Below are 20,834 nucleotides of genomic sequence, written 5' to 3'. Positions count from 1 at the left end.
CTTGGCTTCGGCGGGAGAGATGATACAGTGTGCTCCTTGTTAACACTTGGGTCTCCGCAGCTGGTACTTCCACGATTTTTCTTTGTTTTTCTTCTATTCTACGTCCTCACACGAGGCACCAATATGCGGGGGACGGGACAGGTATAAGTCCAATAGTGTCAGGAGCCCACGCCTTAAAAAAGGAACCCACTAGGCCGCGGCAAAATATCCAAATATGGATAACATGGTAACCAGACCAGTGAAGAGATTTTTGCTTTTATTTCCAGCACATCAGTCTCAAAATACAAAATGGAGACATGACAGCTCACTGATCCACACCAAAAAATGTCTCCTTCAACAGGGCTCATACAGCAATACATAAAATCATCTCAGACTAGAATTCAGCCAATCAGACACAGAAAACACATCTTGACAAGCATTCTATCCAATCTTATAAAACATAGGTAATCGTAGCTAAAACAAAGACTAGTTGATAAGAGACAAAGAACAGAGTTCTATTCATGCTAACCTTCTAAAGATATACATTAAATAACCTTGTTGCCGTCCTAAAGCCAATTCTACAGAAGCCTATTGTTATTTGTCACGTCTACTGCTTGGGAAACTTTTCTGCTTGCATGGAAAACTTTTTCTGCTTGCATGGGAAACTTTTCTGCAATGCTAACAAAACTCCAGTCTAAGGCCTACATACTTCTTTGTAACCATTTCTTAAAAATCCTCTAACCTTATGGATTCCAACATTTCCCCCTCTCTGTTTGACCCAGAAGCTTTCATTTTCTTGTCGCTTGCTATTTGCGTTTCATAGCTCTATTGCAAAATTTCTGCTTATTATCTGCTGAAGACCTATTTTCACTAAACTGAAGCATTGCTATATTACGGCACAGCAACTTAATGCTGTGAAGACCCAATCCCTGAAAGAGAGATATGAATCACGTTTGGCAACAGTCACAAGGCATCGTTCAAAAAACTCTGGTCGATTCCAAGGCCTTAATTCAAAACCTTCGTTCATGTCAATACCCTCATCTACTGCTTTCGTGAGATTTCGTACACTCTCTGTGCTTCTACTTCCTAGTTCTCCTGCTTGAATGACAAAAACTTCTCGGGCTGTTTTGTTCATCATTCGCCGAAGACAACAGAGTATACAAGGTGCCACTATCAATATCAGTATTAGAACACCTAATATGTAAAGACCTATCTTGCAAAGTTGCCTTAGCCAAGGTGCAAAACTCCAATTTTGAAACAAATCATCCAACCAGGAACCTCCATCTTCTTTAATTTGGGCTGTCAGATCCTTTAATTTTTGAATGCTTTTTTGAATGGATTCGGAATGATCAGACAAATTCATACAACACAATCCTTCAAATTCCTCACAACCATGTCCTTGTGCCAGTAAGAGAAAATCAATGGCTGCTCTGTTTTGAAGAGTAGCATGTCTAATACTATCAACATCGGTCAACATATCACTGATTGCGGAGGATGTGGCATTAGCTTGTTTGCTCAGCCAACATCCAACTCGATCTAATTGTCTCAATGCCACAGCTGAAGCCAATTGGGGTAGAAATATACCTGCTGAAAGCCTTCTGGCGGCATTCCAAGGCATAAAATCACTCTGACAGTTCTCATCATAATGAGGAACAGCTCTTGTTTTCCTTTGTTTCTTTTTCATCACTGCTTTGGCAGTGGGGGCAATTATGGTAAGCATACCAATGCTACAAGGGCCACCTTCAAGGTGGGCTGGAATGCCTTGCCAACCTCTGTCTCCGCAAATGATCCAATACCCTTTTGGCAATTGCCGTGGATATTGGTCCGTCTCCAGAAACACATCCCAACTGTTTGAAACATTTGCTGCCCTGAGAAGTTTTTTCGAACAAATGTTCCAATTGAAGGAAGGACTGTTTCCATTGTCAATTCCACCTGGTTTACCATTGGATTCTTTTCTGACCAAAGGAAACTCTTTCACTGGCACACCAACCAAACAGGTTGAGAAAGGCTTTTCTGGTTCCGAATTAGACAGACATATAGTATCCGATCCGGCAGCCTTGGCTAAGGTCACCCAAACACTCGTTTTCGGTTGATCCACAGGCAAATCTGCACGACAAAAAACAATTAAAATCAAGCAAAACAAGTATACCATTTGATTCTTCCCCATCTCTTTCAAGAACTAAGTTTTGGCAGAATTCTTTCTAAACAAAAACAATAACCTAAATTTTCAGCCAAAAATTAGCTTTGTTAAACAAACATTCAGCATTCAATTCGTATACTCATAAATAACATTGGCACAAAATCAGAGTTCATGGGTTCCACCGATGCACAAAGAACGTCAGGCACAAGAGGCGTCAGGCGAGACCCGGGATCCTTCCATTCGGTCCACGTCTGCGTACTCGCTTCCTCAGTTCTAGGCTCGACAACAGGTTCTGAAGTGCGATACGGTTTGACGTTTTTGGCAGGAACCCACTTAATTCTTCCAGCACCTGTGGAAATAGAAGCATACCCTTTGCCCCACGTTATTAATTGAAACGGGCCTTCCATCTGTCCAGAGTCAGGGTTTCTAATTAGAAGAGGAGGATGTTCTTTCAGTTTTGCCTGTGTGCTATTTGAAAAGTGTCTAAAGATTGGTGGATCTGGTTCTGTACTTGAACTATTTAGAAAATTAAAACCATACAAAGCCTTACTCAGTCTCATCTGTGGGGTGATTTCCGTTCCCCCTCTCTGTTGATCTAATATGCGTTTTAAGGTTTGATGTGTTCTTTCAATGATTGCTTGGCTTGTGGGAGAGTGGGGAATACCAAAAATGTGTCGAACACCCCATTCATTTAAAAATGTGGCCAATTTTTGAGATATGTATGCGGGACCATTGTCAGTTTTTACTTCTTGGGGTATACCCAATGAAGCAAAAGCTTGCAGGAAATGATGACAGGCATGGCTGCCAGTTTCACCTGTGTGAAGGGAAGCAAAAACTGCACCAGAGAACGTGTCTATGGAAACATGAATATTTTTAAATTTACCAAAAGAAGGCTATTTAGTAACACCTGTTTGCCACAACTGTAGGCTTTGTAAGCCTCGGGGGTTGATTGCTCCTGTAGAAACAGGAGGTTGTACCAATTGACAGTCAGGGCAAGTATGAATGATAGCTTTAGCTTGACTTTTAGTGATTTGGAACATTCGCATGAGTGCTTGTGCATTTTGGTGGAAAAAGGCATGACTCAATTTTGCTTGTTCAAAAATATTTGGCAATGTGTTAGAAATGACCATTGTCAGCATGTCCGCTCTTGCATTTCCTTCCACTAAAAATCCAGGAAGTGAAGAATGCGCCCTAATGTGAGAAACAAAATATGGATTAGTTCTATATTGCAAAGTTATAAAAAGACATGAAAGCCAACGATGTAAGTTTCATTACTAACATCCTTTAAAATGGAACCTTCTATTCTCCTGACTACATTAGCAACATAAGCAGAATCTGTGACCAAATTAAAAGGCTGAGGAAACAGCTGAAAAGCTCAAACTACTGCAGCAAGCTCAACAATTTGAGGGGATCCCTCTACTGTTTGAATATCAGATTCCCAAACATCAGTCTTTTGATTAAACCAAGTCACAACGGACTTGTGGCTTTTACCAGAGCCATCAGTGAAGAGAGTCACAGCACGTAAAGGTTCTTCACTTAATTTAGGTTTTTCTCTGAAACTCAATTTTGCTTGCAGTAGTTTGTGAGCTGGATAGTGTATGGAACAAACACCTGGAAAACCTAAGAATGCATATTGTAAATCATCAGAATTTTGCATTGCCCAATTGAAATAATCATTTTTCAATGGCAAATAGATAACTGAACATTCTTGACCTGCCAAAGTTAACAATCTGGTTCTAGCCTTAATTATAATGTATGCAATCATTTCTAAAACTGAGCAAATGGTCTTTGAAAACCTGTAGGGAGGAAAAACCCATTCCATTATTAACAAAGGATCTTGTTCTGCGGCATCCCACTGGAAAATGAGACCACAAAGCTGCATCTTCTCTCCTAAGATTGCAAGAAAGAAAGGATTTTCAGGAACGCAGCCATGAGCTTGTCTTTTTTGAAGAGCTTCTGTGACTTTGTCGAGAGCAGCACGAGCTTCAGGGGTTAAAGTTCTTGGCGAAGTGATGTCGCAACTTCCTCTCAGCAAATGGAAGAGCGGACTCAGTTCATCATTGGTGATTCCCAGCATCGGTCTGACCCAGTTGATTTCTCCTAGAAGTTGTTGTAACTCTTGTAGGTTGTTGACTCTGGTTCGGATCTGAATTTTCTGTGGTATTATTGTCGTCTTCCATCGTCTTCCATCATCTTCCATCCCAGGTACTTCTAAGGTGAAACTTGTTGAATTTTCGTTGCAGAGATTTCAAGTCCAGCTTTTTGAATTTCAGCAACAACACAGTCGCGAGTTTCTTCCATCTCTTCCTTTCAAAGGACTCCACCCTTAAAGCCAATTTTTCTTTCTCTGTATCTATAGATTGACAAACACCAGAACAACCATGTTTTTGCTTAACTGAAAAAGAGTTCCCCGGAACCACAATTTCCCGAGTGGAAGAAGCCACCTCAGCCTCCACCCCAGGCCCAACAGAATCCAATTCAGGTTTCAGTGTCCCTGCACAAACAATTTTAGGAAGTACAGTCACTTTTTCATTTCCATCTTTTACACACTTTGTTCCATCCCCCTTACAAGAGTCACATATTTTTACATTAACAGAACAACGCGAAGAAAAGTCCAAAAGAGTCTCATTTTTTCCCAGAGAGAGAGAAGAAAGATTTTGTTCAACAGAGTTCAAAGCAATACTTTCAGCATTTGCAACAACACTTGTAACATTCTCCGATACTCACACAGTCTCCGGTTTACTGGAATTTAATGAGACAGAACCAGAAGCTTTGTTTTCTGAGTCCAAGTTGATCTTATTATTATCAGTTTGTTTAAAACAGTGCTCCAACAGCGCTCTACAAACCGGCATAAGTTCTCTTAAGCTTTCATCTTTTTTGAGAGAGACTAGTTTATAGATTCTCCAGTTTATCTGATCCCAAAAATGAAAAGTAAAAGCAGACTGCAGATTTAAATCTTGCGTATTCGCTTTAACCCAGATAAGTAAGTTTTTAAGCTCAGTTTTTGAAATTTCAGAGTGACCTTTTTCTTGTAACATTGTCTCTAATTGATGAAAAACATCCCATTCAACTTTTGATAAATTCGTTCCCATTTTTGTGTTCTTTTAATAATTTTCTTTTTCTCTATTTTGCCTCCCAACGTCACCCAAGCGCTCTCCCGAGATAAGTTACAATTTTCTTGGCTTCGGCGGGAGAGATGATACAGTGTGCTCCTTGTTAACACTTGGGTCTCCGCAGCTGGTACTTCCACGATTTTTCTTTGTTTTTCTTCTATTCTACGTCCTCACACGAGGCACCAATATGCGGGGGACGGGACAGGTATAAGTCCAATAGTGTCAGGAACCCACGCCTTAAAAAAGGAACCCACTAGGCCGCGGCAAAATATCCAAATATGGATAACATGGTAACCAGACCAGTGAAGAGATTTTTGCTTTTATTTCCAGCACATCAGTCTCAAAATACAAAATGGAGACATGACAGCTCACTGATCCACACCAAAAAATGTCTCCTTCAACAGGGCTCATACAGCAATACATAAAATCATCTCAGACTAGAATTCAGCCAATCAGACACAGAAAACACATCTTGACAAGCATTCTATCCAATCTTATAAAACATAGGTAATCGTAGCTAAAACAAAGACTAGTTGATAAGAGACAAAGAACAGAGTTCTATTCATGCTAACCTTCTAAAGATATACATTAAATAACCTTGTTGCCGTCCTAAAGCCAATTCTACAGAAGCCTATTGTTATTTGTCACGTCTACTGCTTGGGAAACTTTTCTGCTTGCATGGAAAACTTTTTCTGCTTGCATGGGAAACTTTTCTGCAATGCTAACAAAACTCCAGTCTAAGGCCTACATACTTCTTTGTAACCATTTCTTAAAAATCCTCTAACCTTATGGATTCCAACATTTCCCCCTCTCTGTTTGACCCAGAAGCTTTCATTTTCTTGTCGCTTGCTATTTGCGTTTCATAGCTCTATTGCAAAATTTCTGCTTATTATCTGCTGAAGACCTATTTTCACTAAACTGAAGCATTGCTATATTACGGCACAGCAACTTAATGCTGTGAAGACCCAATCCCTGAAAGAGAGATATGAATCACGTTTGGCAACAGTCACAAGGCATCGTTCAAAAAACTCTGGTCGATTCCAAGGCCTTAATTCAAAACCTTCGTTCATGTCAATACCCTCATCTACTGCTTTCGTGAGATTTCGTACACTCTCTGTGCTTCTACTTCCTAGTTCTCCTGCTTGAATGACAAAAACTTCTCGGGCTGTTTTGTTCATCATTCGCCGAAGACAACAGAGTATACAAGGTGCCACTATCAATATCAGTATTAGAACACCTAATATGTAAAGACCTATCTTGCAAAGTTGCCTTAGCCAAGGTGCAAAACTCCAATTTTGAAACAAATCATCCAACCAGGAACCTCCATCTTCTTTAATTTGGGCTGTCAGATCCTTTAATTTTTGAATGCTTTTTTGAATGGATTCGGAATGATCAGACAAATTCATACAACACAATCCTTCAAATTCCTCACAACCATGTCCTTGTGCCAGTAAGAGAAAATCAATGGCTGCTCTGTTTTGAAGAGTAGCATGTCTAATACTATCAACATCGGTCAACATATCACTGATTGCGGAGGATGTGGCATTAGCTTGTTTGCTCAGCCAACATCCAACTCGATCTAATTGTCTCAATGCCACAGCTGAAGCCAATTGGGGTAGAAATATACCTGCTGAAAGCCTTCTGGCGGCATTCCAAGGCATAAAATCACTCTGACAGTTCTCATCATAATGAGGAACAGCTCTTGTTTTCCTTTGTTTCTTTTTCATCACTGCTTTGGCAGTGGGGGCAATTATGGTAAGCATACCAATGCTACAAGGGCCACCTTCAAGGTGGGCTGGAATGCCTTGCCAACCTCTGTCTCCGCAAATGATCCAATACCCTTTTGGCAATTGCCGTGGATATTGGTCCGTCTCCAGAAACACATCCCAACTGTTTGAAACATTTGCTGCCCTGAGAAGTTTTTTCGAACAAATGTTCCAATTGAAGGAAGGACTGTTTCCATTGTCAATTCCACCTGGTTTACCATTGGATTCTTTTCTGACCAAAGGAAACTCTTTCACTGGCACACCAACCAAACAGGTTGAGAAAGGCTTTTCTGGTTCCGAATTAGACAGACATATAGTATCCGATCCGGCAGCCTTGGCTAAGGTCACCCAAACACTCGTTTTCGGTTGATCCACAGGCAAATCTGCACGACAAAAAACAATTAAAATCAAGCAAAACAAGTATACCATTTGATTCTTCCCCATCTCTTTCAAGAACTAAGTTTTGGCAGAATTCTTTCTAAACAAAAACAATAACCTAAATTTTCAGCCAAAAATTAGCTTTGTTAAACAAACATTCAGCATTCAATTCGTATACTCATAAATAACATTGGCACAAAATCAGAGTTCATGGGTTCCACCGATGCACAAAGAACGTCAGGCACAAGAGGCGTCAGGCGAGACCCGGGATCCTTCCATTCGGTCCACGTCTGCGTACTCGCTTCCTCAGTTCTAGGCTCGACAACAGGTTCTGAAGTGCGATACGGTTTGACGTTTTTGGCAGGAACCCACTTAATTCTTCCAGCACCTGTGGAAATAGAAGCATACCCTTTGCCCCACGTTATTAATTGAAACGGGCCTTCCATCTGTCCAGAGTCAGGGTTTCTAATTAGAAGAGGAGGATGTTCTTTCAGTTTTGCCTGTGTGCTATTTGAAAAGTGTCTAAAGATTGGTGGATCTGGTTCTGTACTTGAACTATTTAGAAAATTAAAACCATACAAAGCCTTACTCAGTCTCATCTGTGGGGTGATTTCCGTTCCCCCTCTCTGTTGATCTAATATGCGTTTTAAGGTTTGATGTGTTCTTTCAATGATTGCTTGGCTTGTGGGAGAGTGGGGAATACCAAAAATGTGTCGAACACCCCATTCATTTAAAAATGTGGCCAATTTTTGAGATATGTATGCGGGACCATTGTCAGTTTTTACTTCTTGGGGTATACCCAATGAAGCAAAAGCTTGCAGGAAATGATGACAGGCATGGCTGCCAGTTTCACCTGTGTGAAGGGAAGCAAAAACTGCACCAGAGAACGTGTCTATGGAAACATGAATATTTTTAAATTTACCAAAAGAAGGCTATTTAGTAACACCTGTTTGCCACAACTGTAGGCTTTGTAAGCCTCGGGGGTTGATTGCTCCTGTAGAAACAGGAGGTTGTACCAATTGACAGTCAGGGCAAGTATGAATGATAGCTTTAGCTTGACTTTTAGTGATTTGGAACATTCGCATGAGTGCTTGTGCATTTTGGTGGAAAAAGGCATGACTCAATTTTGCTTGTTCAAAAATATTTGGCAATGTGTTAGAAATGACCATTGCCAGCTTGTCCGCTCTTGCATTTCCTTCCACTAAAAATCCAGGAAGTGAAGAATGCGCCCTAATGTGAGAAACAAAATATGGATTAGTTCTATATTGCAAAGTTATAAAAAGACATGAAAGCCAACGATGTAAAGTTTCATTACTAACATCCTTTAAAATGGAACCTTCTATTCTCCTGACTACATTAGCAACATAAGCAGAATCTGTGACCAAATTAAAAGGCTGAGGAAACAGCTGAAAAGCTCAAACTACTGCAGCAAGCTCAACAATTTGAGGGGATCCCTCTACTGTTTGAATATCAGATTCCCAAACATCAGTCTTTTGATTAAACCAAGTCACAACGGACTTGTGGCTTTTACCAGAGCCATCAGTGAAGAGAGTCACAGCATGTAAAGGTTCTTCACTTAATTTAGGTTTTTCTCTGAAACTCAGTTTTGCTTGCAGTAGTTTGTGAGCTGGATAGTGTATGGAACAAACACCTGGAAAACCTAAGAATGCATATTGTAAATCATCAGAATTTTGCATTGCCCAATTGAAATAATCATTTTTCAATGGCAAATAGATAACTGAACATTCTTGACCTGCCAAAGTTAACAATCTGGTTCTAGCCTTAATTATAATGTATGCAATCATTTCTAAAACTGAGCAAATGGTCTTTGAAAACCTGTAGGGAGGAAAAACCCATTCCATTATTAACAAAGGATCTTGTTCTGTGGCATCCCACTGGAAAATGAGACCACAAAGCTGCATCTTCTCTCCTAAGATTGCAAGAAAGAAAGGATTTTCAGGAACGCAGCGATGAGCTTGTCTTTTTTGAAGAGCTTCTGTGACTTTGTCGAGAGCAGCACGAGCTTCAGGGGTTAAAGTTCTTGGCGAAGTGATGTCGCAACTTCCTCTCAGCAAATGGAAGAGCGGACTCAGTTCATCATTGGTGATTCCCAGCATCGGTCTGACCCAGTTGATTTCTCCTAGAAGTTGTTGTAACTCTTGTAGGTTGTTGACTCTGGTTCGGATCTGAATTTTCTGTGGTATTATTGTCGTCTTCCATTGTCTTCCATCATCTTCCATCCCAGGTACTTCTAAGGTGAAACTTGTTGAATTTTCGTTGCAGAGATTTCAAGTCCAGCTTTTTGAATTTCAGCAACAACACAGTCGCGAGTTTCTTCCATCTCTTCCTTTCAAAGGACTCCACCCTTAAAGCCAATTTTTCTTTCTCTGTATCTATAGATTGACAAACACCAGAACAACCATGTTTTTGCTTAACTGAAAAAGAGTTCCCCGGAACCACAATTTCCCGAGTGGAAGCAGCCACCTCAGCCTCTACCCCAGGCCCAACAGAATCCAATTCAGGTTTCAGTGTCCCTGCACAAACAATTTTAGGAAGTACAGTCACTTTTTCATTTCCATCTTTTACACACTTTGTTCCATCCCCCTTACAAGAGTCACATATTTTTACATTAACAGAACAACGCGAAGAAAAGTCCAAAAGAGTCTCATTTTTTCCCAGAGAGAGAGAAGAAAGATTTTGTTCAACAGAGTTCAAAGCAATACTTTCAGCATTTGCAACAACACTTGTAACATTCTCCGATACTCACACAGTCTCCGGTTTACTGGAATTTAATGAGACAGAACCAGAAGCTTTGTTTTCTGAGTCCAAGTTGATCTTATTATTATCAGTTTGTTTAAAACAGTGCTCCAACAGCGCTCTACAAACCGGCATAAGTTCTCTTAAGCTTTCATCTTTTTTGAGAGAGACTAGTTTATAGATTCTCCAGTTTATCTGATCCCAAAAATGAAAAGTAAAAGCAGACTGCAGATTTAAATCTTGCGTATTCGCTTTAACCAAGATAAGTAAGTTTTTAAGCTCAGTTTTTGAAATTTCAGAGGGACCTTTTTCTTGTAACATTGTCTCTAATTGATGAAAAACATCCCATTCAACTTTTGATAAATTCGTTCCCATTTTTGTGTTCTTTTAATAATTTTCTTTTTCGCTATTTTGCCTCCCAACGTCACCCAAGCGCTCTCCCGAGATAAGTTACTTACAATTTTCTTGGCTTCGGCGGGAGAGATGATACAGTGTGCTCCTTGTTAACACTTGGGTCTCCGCAGCTGGTACTTCCACGATTTTTCTTTGTTTTTCTTCTATTCTACGTCCTCACACGAGGCACCAATATGCGGGGGACGGGACAGGTAAAAGTCCAATAGTGTCAGGAGCCCACGCCTTAAAAAAGGAACCCACTAGGCCGCGGCAAAATATCCAAATATGGATAACATGGTAACCAGACCAGTGAAGAGATTTTTGCCTTTATTTCCAGCACATCAGTCTCAAAATACAAAATGGAGACATGACAGCTCACTGATCCACACCAAAAAATGTCTCCTTCAACAGGGCTCATACAGCAATACATAAAATCATCTCAGACTAGAATTCAGCCAATCAGACACAGAAAACACATCTTGACAAGCATTCTATCCAATCTTATAAAACATAGGTAATCGTAGCTAAAACAAAGACTAGTTAATAAGAGACAAAGAACAGAGTTCTATTCATGCTAACCTTCTAAAGATATACATTGAATAACCTTGTTGCCATCCTAAAGCCAATTCTACAGAAGCCTATTGTTATTTGTCACGTCTACTGCTTGGGAAACTTTTCTGCTTGCATGGAAAATTTTTCTGCTTGCATGGGAAACTTTTCTGCAATGCTAACAAAACTCCTGTCTAAGGCCTACATACTTCTTTGTAACCATTTCTTAAAAATCCTCTAACCTTATGGATTCCAACATTTCCCCCTCTCTGTTTGACCCAGAAGCTTTCATTTTCTTGTCGCTTGCTATTTGCGTTTCATAGCTCTATTGCAAAATTTCTGCTTATTATCTGCTGAAGACCTATTTTCACTAAACTGAAGCATTGCTATATTACAGCACAGCAACTTAATGCTGTGAAGACCCAATCCCTGAAAGAGAGATATGAATCACGTTTGGCAACAGTCACAAGGCATCGTTCAAAAAACTCTGGTCGATTCCAAGGCCTTAATTCAAAACCTTCGTTCATGTCAATACCCTCATCTACTGCTTTCGTGAGATTTCATACACTCTCTGTGCTTCTACTTCCTAGTTCTCCTGCTTGAATGACAAAAACTTCTCGGACTGTTTTGTTCATCATTCGCCGAACACAACAGAGTATACAAGGTGCCACTATCAATATCAGTATTAGAACACCTAATATGTAAAGACCTATCTTGCAAAGTTGCCTTAGCCAAGGTGCAAAACTCCAATTTTGAAACAAATCATCCAACCAGGAACCTCCATCTTCTTTAATTTGGGCTGTCTGATCCTTTAATTTTTGAATGCTTTTGTGAATGGATTCAGAATGATCAGACAAATTCATACAACACAATCCTTCAAATTCCTCACAACCATGTCCTTGTGCCAGTAAGAGAAAATCAATGGCTGCTCTGTTTTGAAGAGTAGCATGTCTAATACTATCAACATCGGTCAACATATCACTGATTGCGGAGGATGTGGCATTAGCTTGTTTGCTCAGCCAACATCCAACTCGATCTAATTGTCTCAATGCCACAGCTGAAGCCAATTGGGGTAGAAATATACCTGCTGAAAGCCTTCTGGCGGCATTCCAAGGCATAAAATCACTCTGACAGTTCTCATCATAATGAGGAACAGCTCTTGTTTTCCTTTGTTTCTTTTTCATCACTGCTTTGGCAGTGGGGGCAATTATGGTAAGCATACCAATGCTACAAGGGCCACCTTCAAGGTGGGCTGGAATGCCTTGCCAACCTCTGTCTCCGCAAATGATCCAATACCCTTTTGGCAATTGCCGTGGATATTGGTCCGTCTCCAGAAACACATCCCAACTGTTTGAAACATTTGCTGCCCTGAGAAGTTTTTTCGAACAAATGTTCCAATTGAAGGAAGGACTGTTTCCATTGTCAATTCCACCTGGTTTACCATTGGATTCTTTTCTGACCAAAGGAAACTCTTTCACTGGCACACCAACCAAACAGGTTGAGAAAGGCTTTTCTGGTTCCGAATTAGACAGACATATAGTATCCGATCCGGCAGCCTTGGCTAAGGTCACCCAAACACTCGTTTTCGGTTGATCCACAGGCAAATCTGCACGACAAAAAACAATTAAAATCAAGCAAAACAAGTATACCATTTGATTCTTCCCCATCTCTTTCAAGAACTAAGTTTTGGCAGAATTCTTTCTAAACAAAAACAATAACCTAAATTTTCAGCCAAAAATTAGCTTTGTTAAACAAACATTCAGCATTCAATTCGTATACTCATAAATAACATTGGCACAAAATCAGAGTTCATGGGTTCCACCGATGCACAAAGAACGTCAGGCACAAGAGGCGTCAGGCGAGACCCGGGATCCTTCCATTCGGTCCACGTCTGCGTACTCGCTTCCTCAGTTCTAGGCTCGACAACAGGTTCTGAAGTGCGATACGGTTTGACGTTTTTGGCAGGAACCCACTTAATTCTTCCAGCACCTGTGGAAATAGAAGCATACCCTTTGCCCCACGTTATTAATTGAAACGGGCCTTCCATCTGTCCAGAGTCAGGGTTTCTAATTAGAAGAGGAGGATGTTCTTTCAGTTTTGCCTGTGTGCTATTTGAAAAGTGTCTAAAGATTGGTGGATCTGGTTCTGTACTTGAACTATTTAGAAAATTAAAACCATACAAAGCCTTACTCAGTCTCATCTGTGGGGTGATTTCCGTTCCCCCTCTCTGTTGATCTAATATGCGTTTTAAGGTTTGATGTGTTCTTTCAATGATTGCTTGGCTTGTGGGAGAGTGGGGAATACCAAAAATGTGTCGAACACCCCATTCATTTAAAAATGTGGCCAATTTTTGAGATATGTATGCGGGACCATTGTCAGTTTTTACTTCTTGGGGTATACCCAATGAAGCAAAAGCTTGCAGGAAATGATGACAGGCATGGCTGCCAGTTTCACCTGTGTGAAGGGAAGCAAAAACTGCACCAGAGAACGTGTCTATGGAAACATGAATATTTTTAAATTTACCAAAAGAAGGCTATTTAGTAACACCTGTTTGCCACAACTGTAGGCTTTGTAAGCCTCGGGGGTTGATTGCTCCTGTAGAAACAGGAGGTTGTACCAATTGACAGTCAGGGCAAGTATGAATGATAGCTTTAGCTTGACTTTTAGTGATTTGGAACATTCGCATGAGTGCTTGTGCATTTTGGTGGAAAAAGGCATGACTCAATTTTGCTTGTTCAAAAATATTTGGCAATGTGTTAGAAATGACCATTGCCAGCTTGTCCGCTCTTGCATTTCCTTCCACTAAAAATCCAGGAAGTGAAGAATGCGCCCTAATGTGAGAAACAAAATATGGATTAGTTCTATATTGCAAAGTTATAAAAAGACATGAAAGCCAACGATGTAAAGTTTCATTACTAACATCCTTTAAAATGGAACCTTCTATTCTCCTGACTACATTAGCAACATAAGCAGAATCTGTGACCAAATTAAAAGGCTGAGGAAACAGCTGAAAAGCTCAAACTACTGCAGCAAGCTCAACAATTTGAGGGGATCCCTCTACTGTTTGAATATCAGATTCCCAAACATCAGTCTTTTGATTAAACCAAGTCACAACGGACTTGTGGCTTTTACCAGAGCCATCAGTGAAGAGAGTCACAGCATGTAAAGGTTCTTCACTTAATTTAGGTTTTTCTCTGAAACTCAATTTTGCTTGCAGTAGTTTGTGAGCTGGATAGTGTATGGAACAAACACCTGGAAAACCTAAGAATGCATATTGTAAATCATCAGAATTTTGCATTGCCCAATTGAAATAATCATTTTTCAATGGCAAATAGATAACTGAACATTCTTGACCTGCCAAAGTTAACAATCTGGTTCTAGCCTTAATTATAATGTATGCAATCATTTCTAAAACTGAGCAAATGGTCTTTGAAAACCTGTAGGGAGGAAAAACCCATTCCATTATTAACAAAGGATCTTGTTCTGTGGCATCCCACTGGAAAATGAGACCACAAAGCTGCATCTTCTCTCCTAAGATTGCAAGAAAGAAAGGATTTTCAGGAACGCAGCGATGAGCTTGTCTTTTTTGAAGAGCTTCTGTGACTTTGTCGAGAGCAGCACGAACTTCAGGGGTTAAAGTTCTTGGCGAAGTGATGTCGCAACTTCCTCTCAGCAAATGGAAGAGCGGACTCAGTTCATCATTGGTGATTCCCAGCATCGGTCTGACCCAGTTCATTTCTCCTAGAAGTTGTTGTAACTCTTGTAGGTTGTTGACTCTGGTTCGGATCTGAATTTTCTGTGGTATTATTGTCGTCTTCCATCGTCTTCCATCATCTTCCATCCCAGGTACTTCTAAGGTGAAACTTGTTGAATTTTCGTTGCAGAGATTTCAAGTCCAGCTTTTTGAATTTCAGCAACAACACAGTCGCGAGTTTCTTCCATCTCTTCCTTTCAAAGGACTCCACCCTTAAAGCCAATTTTTCTTTCTCTGTATCTATAGATTGACAAACACCAGAACAACCATGTTTTTGCTTAACTGAAAAAGAGTTCCCCGGAACCACAATTTCCCGAGTGGAAGCAGCCACCTCAGCCTCCACCCCAGGCCCAACAGAATCCAATTCAGGTTTCAGTGTCCCTGCACAAACAATTTTAGGAAGTACAGTCACTTTTTCATTTCCATCTTTTACACACTTTGTTCCATCCCCCTTACAAGAGTCACATATTTTTACATTAACAGAACAACGCGAAGAAAAGTCCAAAAGAGTCTCATTTTTTCCCAGAGAGAGAGAAGAAAGATTTTGTTCAACAGAGTTCAAAGCAATACTTTCAGCATTTGCAACAACACTTGTAACATTCTCCGATACTCACACAGTCTCCGGTTTACTGGAATTTAATGAGACAGAACCAGAAGCTTTGTTTTCTGAGTCCAAGTTGATCTTATTATTATCAGTTTGTTTAAAACAGTGCTCCAACAGCGCTCTACAAACCGGCATAAGTTCTCTTAAGCTTTCATCTTTTTTGAGAGAGACTAGTTTATAGATTCTCCAGTTTATCTGATCCCAAAAATGAAAAGTAAAAGCAGACTGCAGATTTAAATCTTGCGTATTCGCTTTAACCCAGATAAGTAAGTTTTTAAGCTCAGTTTTTGAAATTTCAGAGTGACCTTTTTCTTGTAACATTGTCTCTAATTGATGAAAAACATCCCATTCAACTTTTGATAAATTCGTTCCCATTTTTGTGTTCTTTTAATAATTTTCTTTTTCGCTATTTTGCCTCCCAACGTCACCCAAGCGCTCTCCCGAGATAAGTTACTTACAATTTTCTTGGCTTCGGCGGGAGAGATGATACAGTGTGCTCCTTGTTAACACTTGGGTCTCCGCAGCTGGTACTTCCACGATTTTTCTTTGTTTTTCTTCTATTCTACGTCCTCACACGAGGCACCAATATGCGGGGGACGGGACAGGTATAAGTCCAATAGTGTCAGGAACCCACGCCTTATAAAAGGAACCCACTAGGCCGCGGCAAAATATCCAAATATGGATAACATGGTAACCAGACCAGTGAAGAGATTTTTGCTTTTATTTCCATCACATCAGTCTCAAAATACAAAATGGAGACATGACAGCTCACTGATCCACACCAAAAAATGTCTCCTTCAACAGGGCTCATACAGCAATACATAAAATCATCTCAGACTAGAATTCAGCCAATCAGACACAGAAAACACATCTTGACAAGCATTCTATCCAATCTTATAAAACATAGGTAATCGTAGCTAAAACAAAGACTAGTTGATAAGAGACAAAGAACAGAGTTCTATTCATGCTAACCTTCTAAAGATATACATTAAATAACCTTGTTTCCATTTTTCACTTCTACTGCTTGGGAAACTTTTCTGCTTGCACGGAAATCTTTTCTGCTTGCATGGGAAACTTTTCGGCAATGCTAACAAAACTCCAGTCTAAGGCCTACATACTTCTTTTTAACCATTTCTTAAAAATCCTCTAACCTTATGGATTCCAACATCAGGCCTTTATCACTTCCATAGTTTTAAGCCATAACAAACACAATTCAATCAACCACCATGCACCACGCTCTGAACACACGACGGTTCTAGAACTTGTTGATTTACGTCTAATTCAGCTGCCTCACCTCCCACAGTCCTTTTCTACTTAGCCAAAGTAATGGGCCTCAGCCCAAGGCCTTCCTTTTTTAAGCTTCTAGCTATATGCAGCAGCAAACCACTACTTTCTTCTGTGCCAAGACTTTAGGTAGACGATTTGCATCTGCCCTTCCAGTGAAACCTAATGGAGAGAGAAAAGCCTCTCAGAGATGTTTAGTCATTCCATTTTCTAGACAGGCCAAATCCAAAGAAAAGCAAGCTATGGGATTGTGTACTTGCTCTTACAAAACACCTGCTGCCCTCTGACAATCAACTAGCAGAAAACCAGCCAAACTGAGACTTGAGGCAAACGACCCTTGGAAGGGAATAATGATGTGATCAATCAAGACAACACTTTTCCAGGCTACCGAGATATTGGAAATGTCAGCAAAGGCTTGAGAGCAAAGGCTGAACAAATGGGGAAAGGGTAAAAGAATCCCAAGAAAAACATGACCAAAGGTTAAAACAATTCCAAGAAAAACATGGGCAAGTAACCTGTTGAAGCCTTCAGGAAATCAGTGGCCGCTGATTGACATAGGCCATTCAAGTTAATTGACCCCTGCACCTTCCACTCCTTTTTCATAGGGTGAATTGAGACCATGGAATCACAATTCCTTGGATTCTGTTCTTAACTTTAGGAGAGAAGTACAGCAGCTGAAGTACCTGTTACTGATGTGATACCCAGAAACACAGAGTTGACACATTTCATTCTTGGCCAATCACAACAAGCAAGACTAAGAGGATAAGGCTGGCTTATTTTCATGACATTTTTCTTGTTTGACAGCCTGCTCTGATTGCAGTGAAACTTCATCGTTAGCTTCTCTCTACAAGGAGAAAGTCCAGTTCACTGTCCTGCCCTACTGCTGCAAGTATACCATTTGGTTTGTCGAGCCAAAAAATTGAATTGGAAGGTACGGAGCTAAGAGGCGCTCCGGGGCGTCTTTCGGCAGAAGCCGCGCTAAGGAGAGCACTGTGAGCGGCACAATCGTCTTTGCGCGAAGAAGCCGCTTCTTCGGCTCCGGGAGCCGGAGAGAGCGGCAACTTCGGGAAGGTGAAGAAGCAAACTGTACAACACTGGGATTGTGTGCGCACTTTGCCAACTAATAGAAAACAGTACTTTTGCACTCTCCTGACTTTTCCAGTCACATGAACATTCGATTGGAAGCTGTTTTGGACAACTTTTCTTTTCTTCCTGCCAAACACTTGGCAGACATCTCTGCAACTTCTAGAACACCTTGGGAGATGTTTTCTGTGCTGGCACAGTTTTTCCTAGCCAGACATAGTGGAAAAGCTTTTTGCTGAGATTTAGATGAGAAGAGACGCTAAAGACGAAGGTAGGATGCTCTCCGGAGCTAAGAGCCGCTCCCGGGCGTCTTTCAGCAGAAGCCGCGCTAAGGAGAGCACTGTGAGCGGCACAATCGTCTTTGCGCGAAGAAGCCGCTTCTTCGGCTCCGGGAGCCGGAGAGAGCGGCAGCTTCGGAAAGGTGAAGAAGCAAGCTGTACAAGACTGGGATTGTGTGCGCACCTTGCCAACTGATAGAAAACAGTACCTTTGCACTCTCCTGACTTTTCCAATCACATGAACATTCGATTGGAAGCTGTTTTGGACAACTTTTCTTCCTGCCAAACACTTGGCAGACCTCCGTGCAATGTCTAGAACACGATGGGAGATGTTTTCTGTGCTGGCACAATTTCACCTTGCCTGATGTAGTGGAAAAGCTTTTTGCTAAGATGTAGACGACAAGAGAGGCTAAAGAGTGGATGTAAGCAAATGACACCCATCTTCAAAAAAGGCAATTCAGAGGACTCGCGATAGTACAAACCAGCCAGCCTCTTCTTTATCCCCAGGAATTTGATGAAGCAGCTCTTCCTGAAAATCCTTGCCAGGCACATGAAAGACGACCAAATAATGTAGTTAGCATGATTTTTCAGGGGAATTTCATGCTGAACATCACTTTAAACTCCTCTGATGAATCAACTTGACTGGTAGATGAAGGGAATATTATCTGCCTGGGCTTCAGGGCGGTTTTTGACATATCTCTACATGGCAGCACACATACATATGGAAGCAATAGTGCAAAGGGGAGGGAATCAGTGTCTTTTCAGTGATGCTGAGGGAAAAGACAAGAGGCAGTGGGCACACACTGAAATACAGGAGATTGCCTTTGAACATCAGTAAATGTTTCTTTACTGTGAGGGTGACTGAACCACGGCACAGACTGCCCAGAAAGATTGTGGAGCCTGGATCTTTGAAGACATTAAAAGTACACCCAGATAGAATCCTGGGCAAGAGGCTCTAGGTATCCTGGTTTAGGCAGGGGGGTTGGGCCTGGTTAGCCCCACCAACCCCTTCCACTCTCTTTCATTCTGTGCTAGTGAATTCTCTTCAAGATGCATTTCAAGCACTGGCATGACAAAGTTCTGTGCAGACAGAGATCCAAATGGACATGGCATCTAAGTTCCTTAAGCAGTGTTCAAGAAGAATGTAAAACTCTGGCACAAGTGTCTCTTCCCTAACTGAATCCCTTTCATGGGAAAATTCCCAGCTCTAGAAAGATCTTCTGATACGCATGCTTAAGACTGACACTGGCTGAGCAAATTTCTCCCTATGTGTATCTAAGACCAGTTAGGATCTTCACCCAAAGTGCTGTCAACATAGTCACAGAATGCCTATTGTTAAGAAGTGACAGCTTCCATCAGAATGGCAACTATTGGTCCACAAAATGGATTAATGGATGGGAATTATCTACGTGGGTTAAAAACAAAAATAAAGAGTTGGTCTTTATTTATCAATTTCATTGCAATATTGATAAGGGAAGAAAAAGATCTAAGTCCTTGACTTTCTGAACTCGAGGAAAGATTTTAAAAATTCCTTGTAAAAATGTATGATCACAATCAGACTATTGAAACCATTTTAGTTGGGAACAAAGTTCCAAAATTGTCTAGATAGTGGCAAAGAAGCCAAGAAAATAGGAAAGAAACAAAAAGAGAGCAAAAGAGTCAGCTTCAGTGTACAAGCTCGTTCTAGAAGTAGTCTGCTGGGAAAAGGAACCCCCAGCTAAATTTCCAATGTATTCCTGCGCTTGATTCAGTAACTGGTCAATGTAAAAACCAATCCTTTTGTACAACTTCTTCCAGCAACAAAAGCTCCAACAGGTTGACACTACCATCATGCCTGTTCCAGACATATTTAAAAGAGAAATGATGATTTTCTTGAAAACCTACTTGCATAAAAGTTGCAAGATGGTGGAGGGATTCCTACATCCTCCTTCCTCCATCTGGCTTGAAAGTATATTTGATAAAATATGCAACAAAGCACATGATTTATAAGGGAGAGTCAAATGGATGATTTGGGAATTGATCTCTTGTTGATAGTAAACTTCATATCCACTCGGTGTGACCTTTTTAAAACAAAATGTGGAGCTGAGGCATGAATCTGCCACAACAATTGTAAAGCAAACATACACACTCCCCTTCACATGCCCCCCCTTCCACACACACCTAGGCACACACAGAGATCAGCATAGCAGATCATGAACACCTTGGAAAAGACTGAAATGCTAAATGCCTCTCTTGATGGGCAAAAGAGCTGGTGCAGTAATTCAAATGCCTGGTACAAAAATTCTGTTTCATATTTAGCTCCTATTTAAAACACAGCTTTTCATTTCATTCTATTTACAGAATATTTTAATTTCATTTGTTTCTTTAAAATTACTTAGTTCTCACCTGTTGTATGTCTAGGAATATTTTCTTCCAAAAATAGAAAAAAATAGATGATATCTTTTCAGCAGAAAACATTGGTTGATACAATTTTAAACCATCATGATATGGAAGAATTCTTCTGTCCCTCTCGAAGGTGGAAGAAGCATTTGGATCACAGATCATCTACAATGAAATACTTGACATGTTTAAGATGCTTTCAATCAATTTTGATCGTCAATTGCTTATTCGTTGTAAACAGTAATTTTTCAGTGAAGGGAAAGTGTGTGTGGTATATCTACATGATGTGTTCAAAGCCAGTTCCTACTAATGGCCAGGCTGAATTCCAGTAAATAATGTCCCGAATGATATTTTGCCGCCTTCTTTGGCACTTCATG

The sequence above is a fragment of the Melospiza melodia genome, chromosome W (assembly GCF_035770615.1).
Source record: "Melospiza melodia melodia isolate bMelMel2 chromosome W, bMelMel2.pri, whole genome shotgun sequence".
Taxonomy (NCBI): domain Eukaryota; kingdom Metazoa; phylum Chordata; class Aves; order Passeriformes; family Passerellidae; genus Melospiza; species Melospiza melodia.
This window is presented reverse-complemented; position numbering follows the sequence as displayed.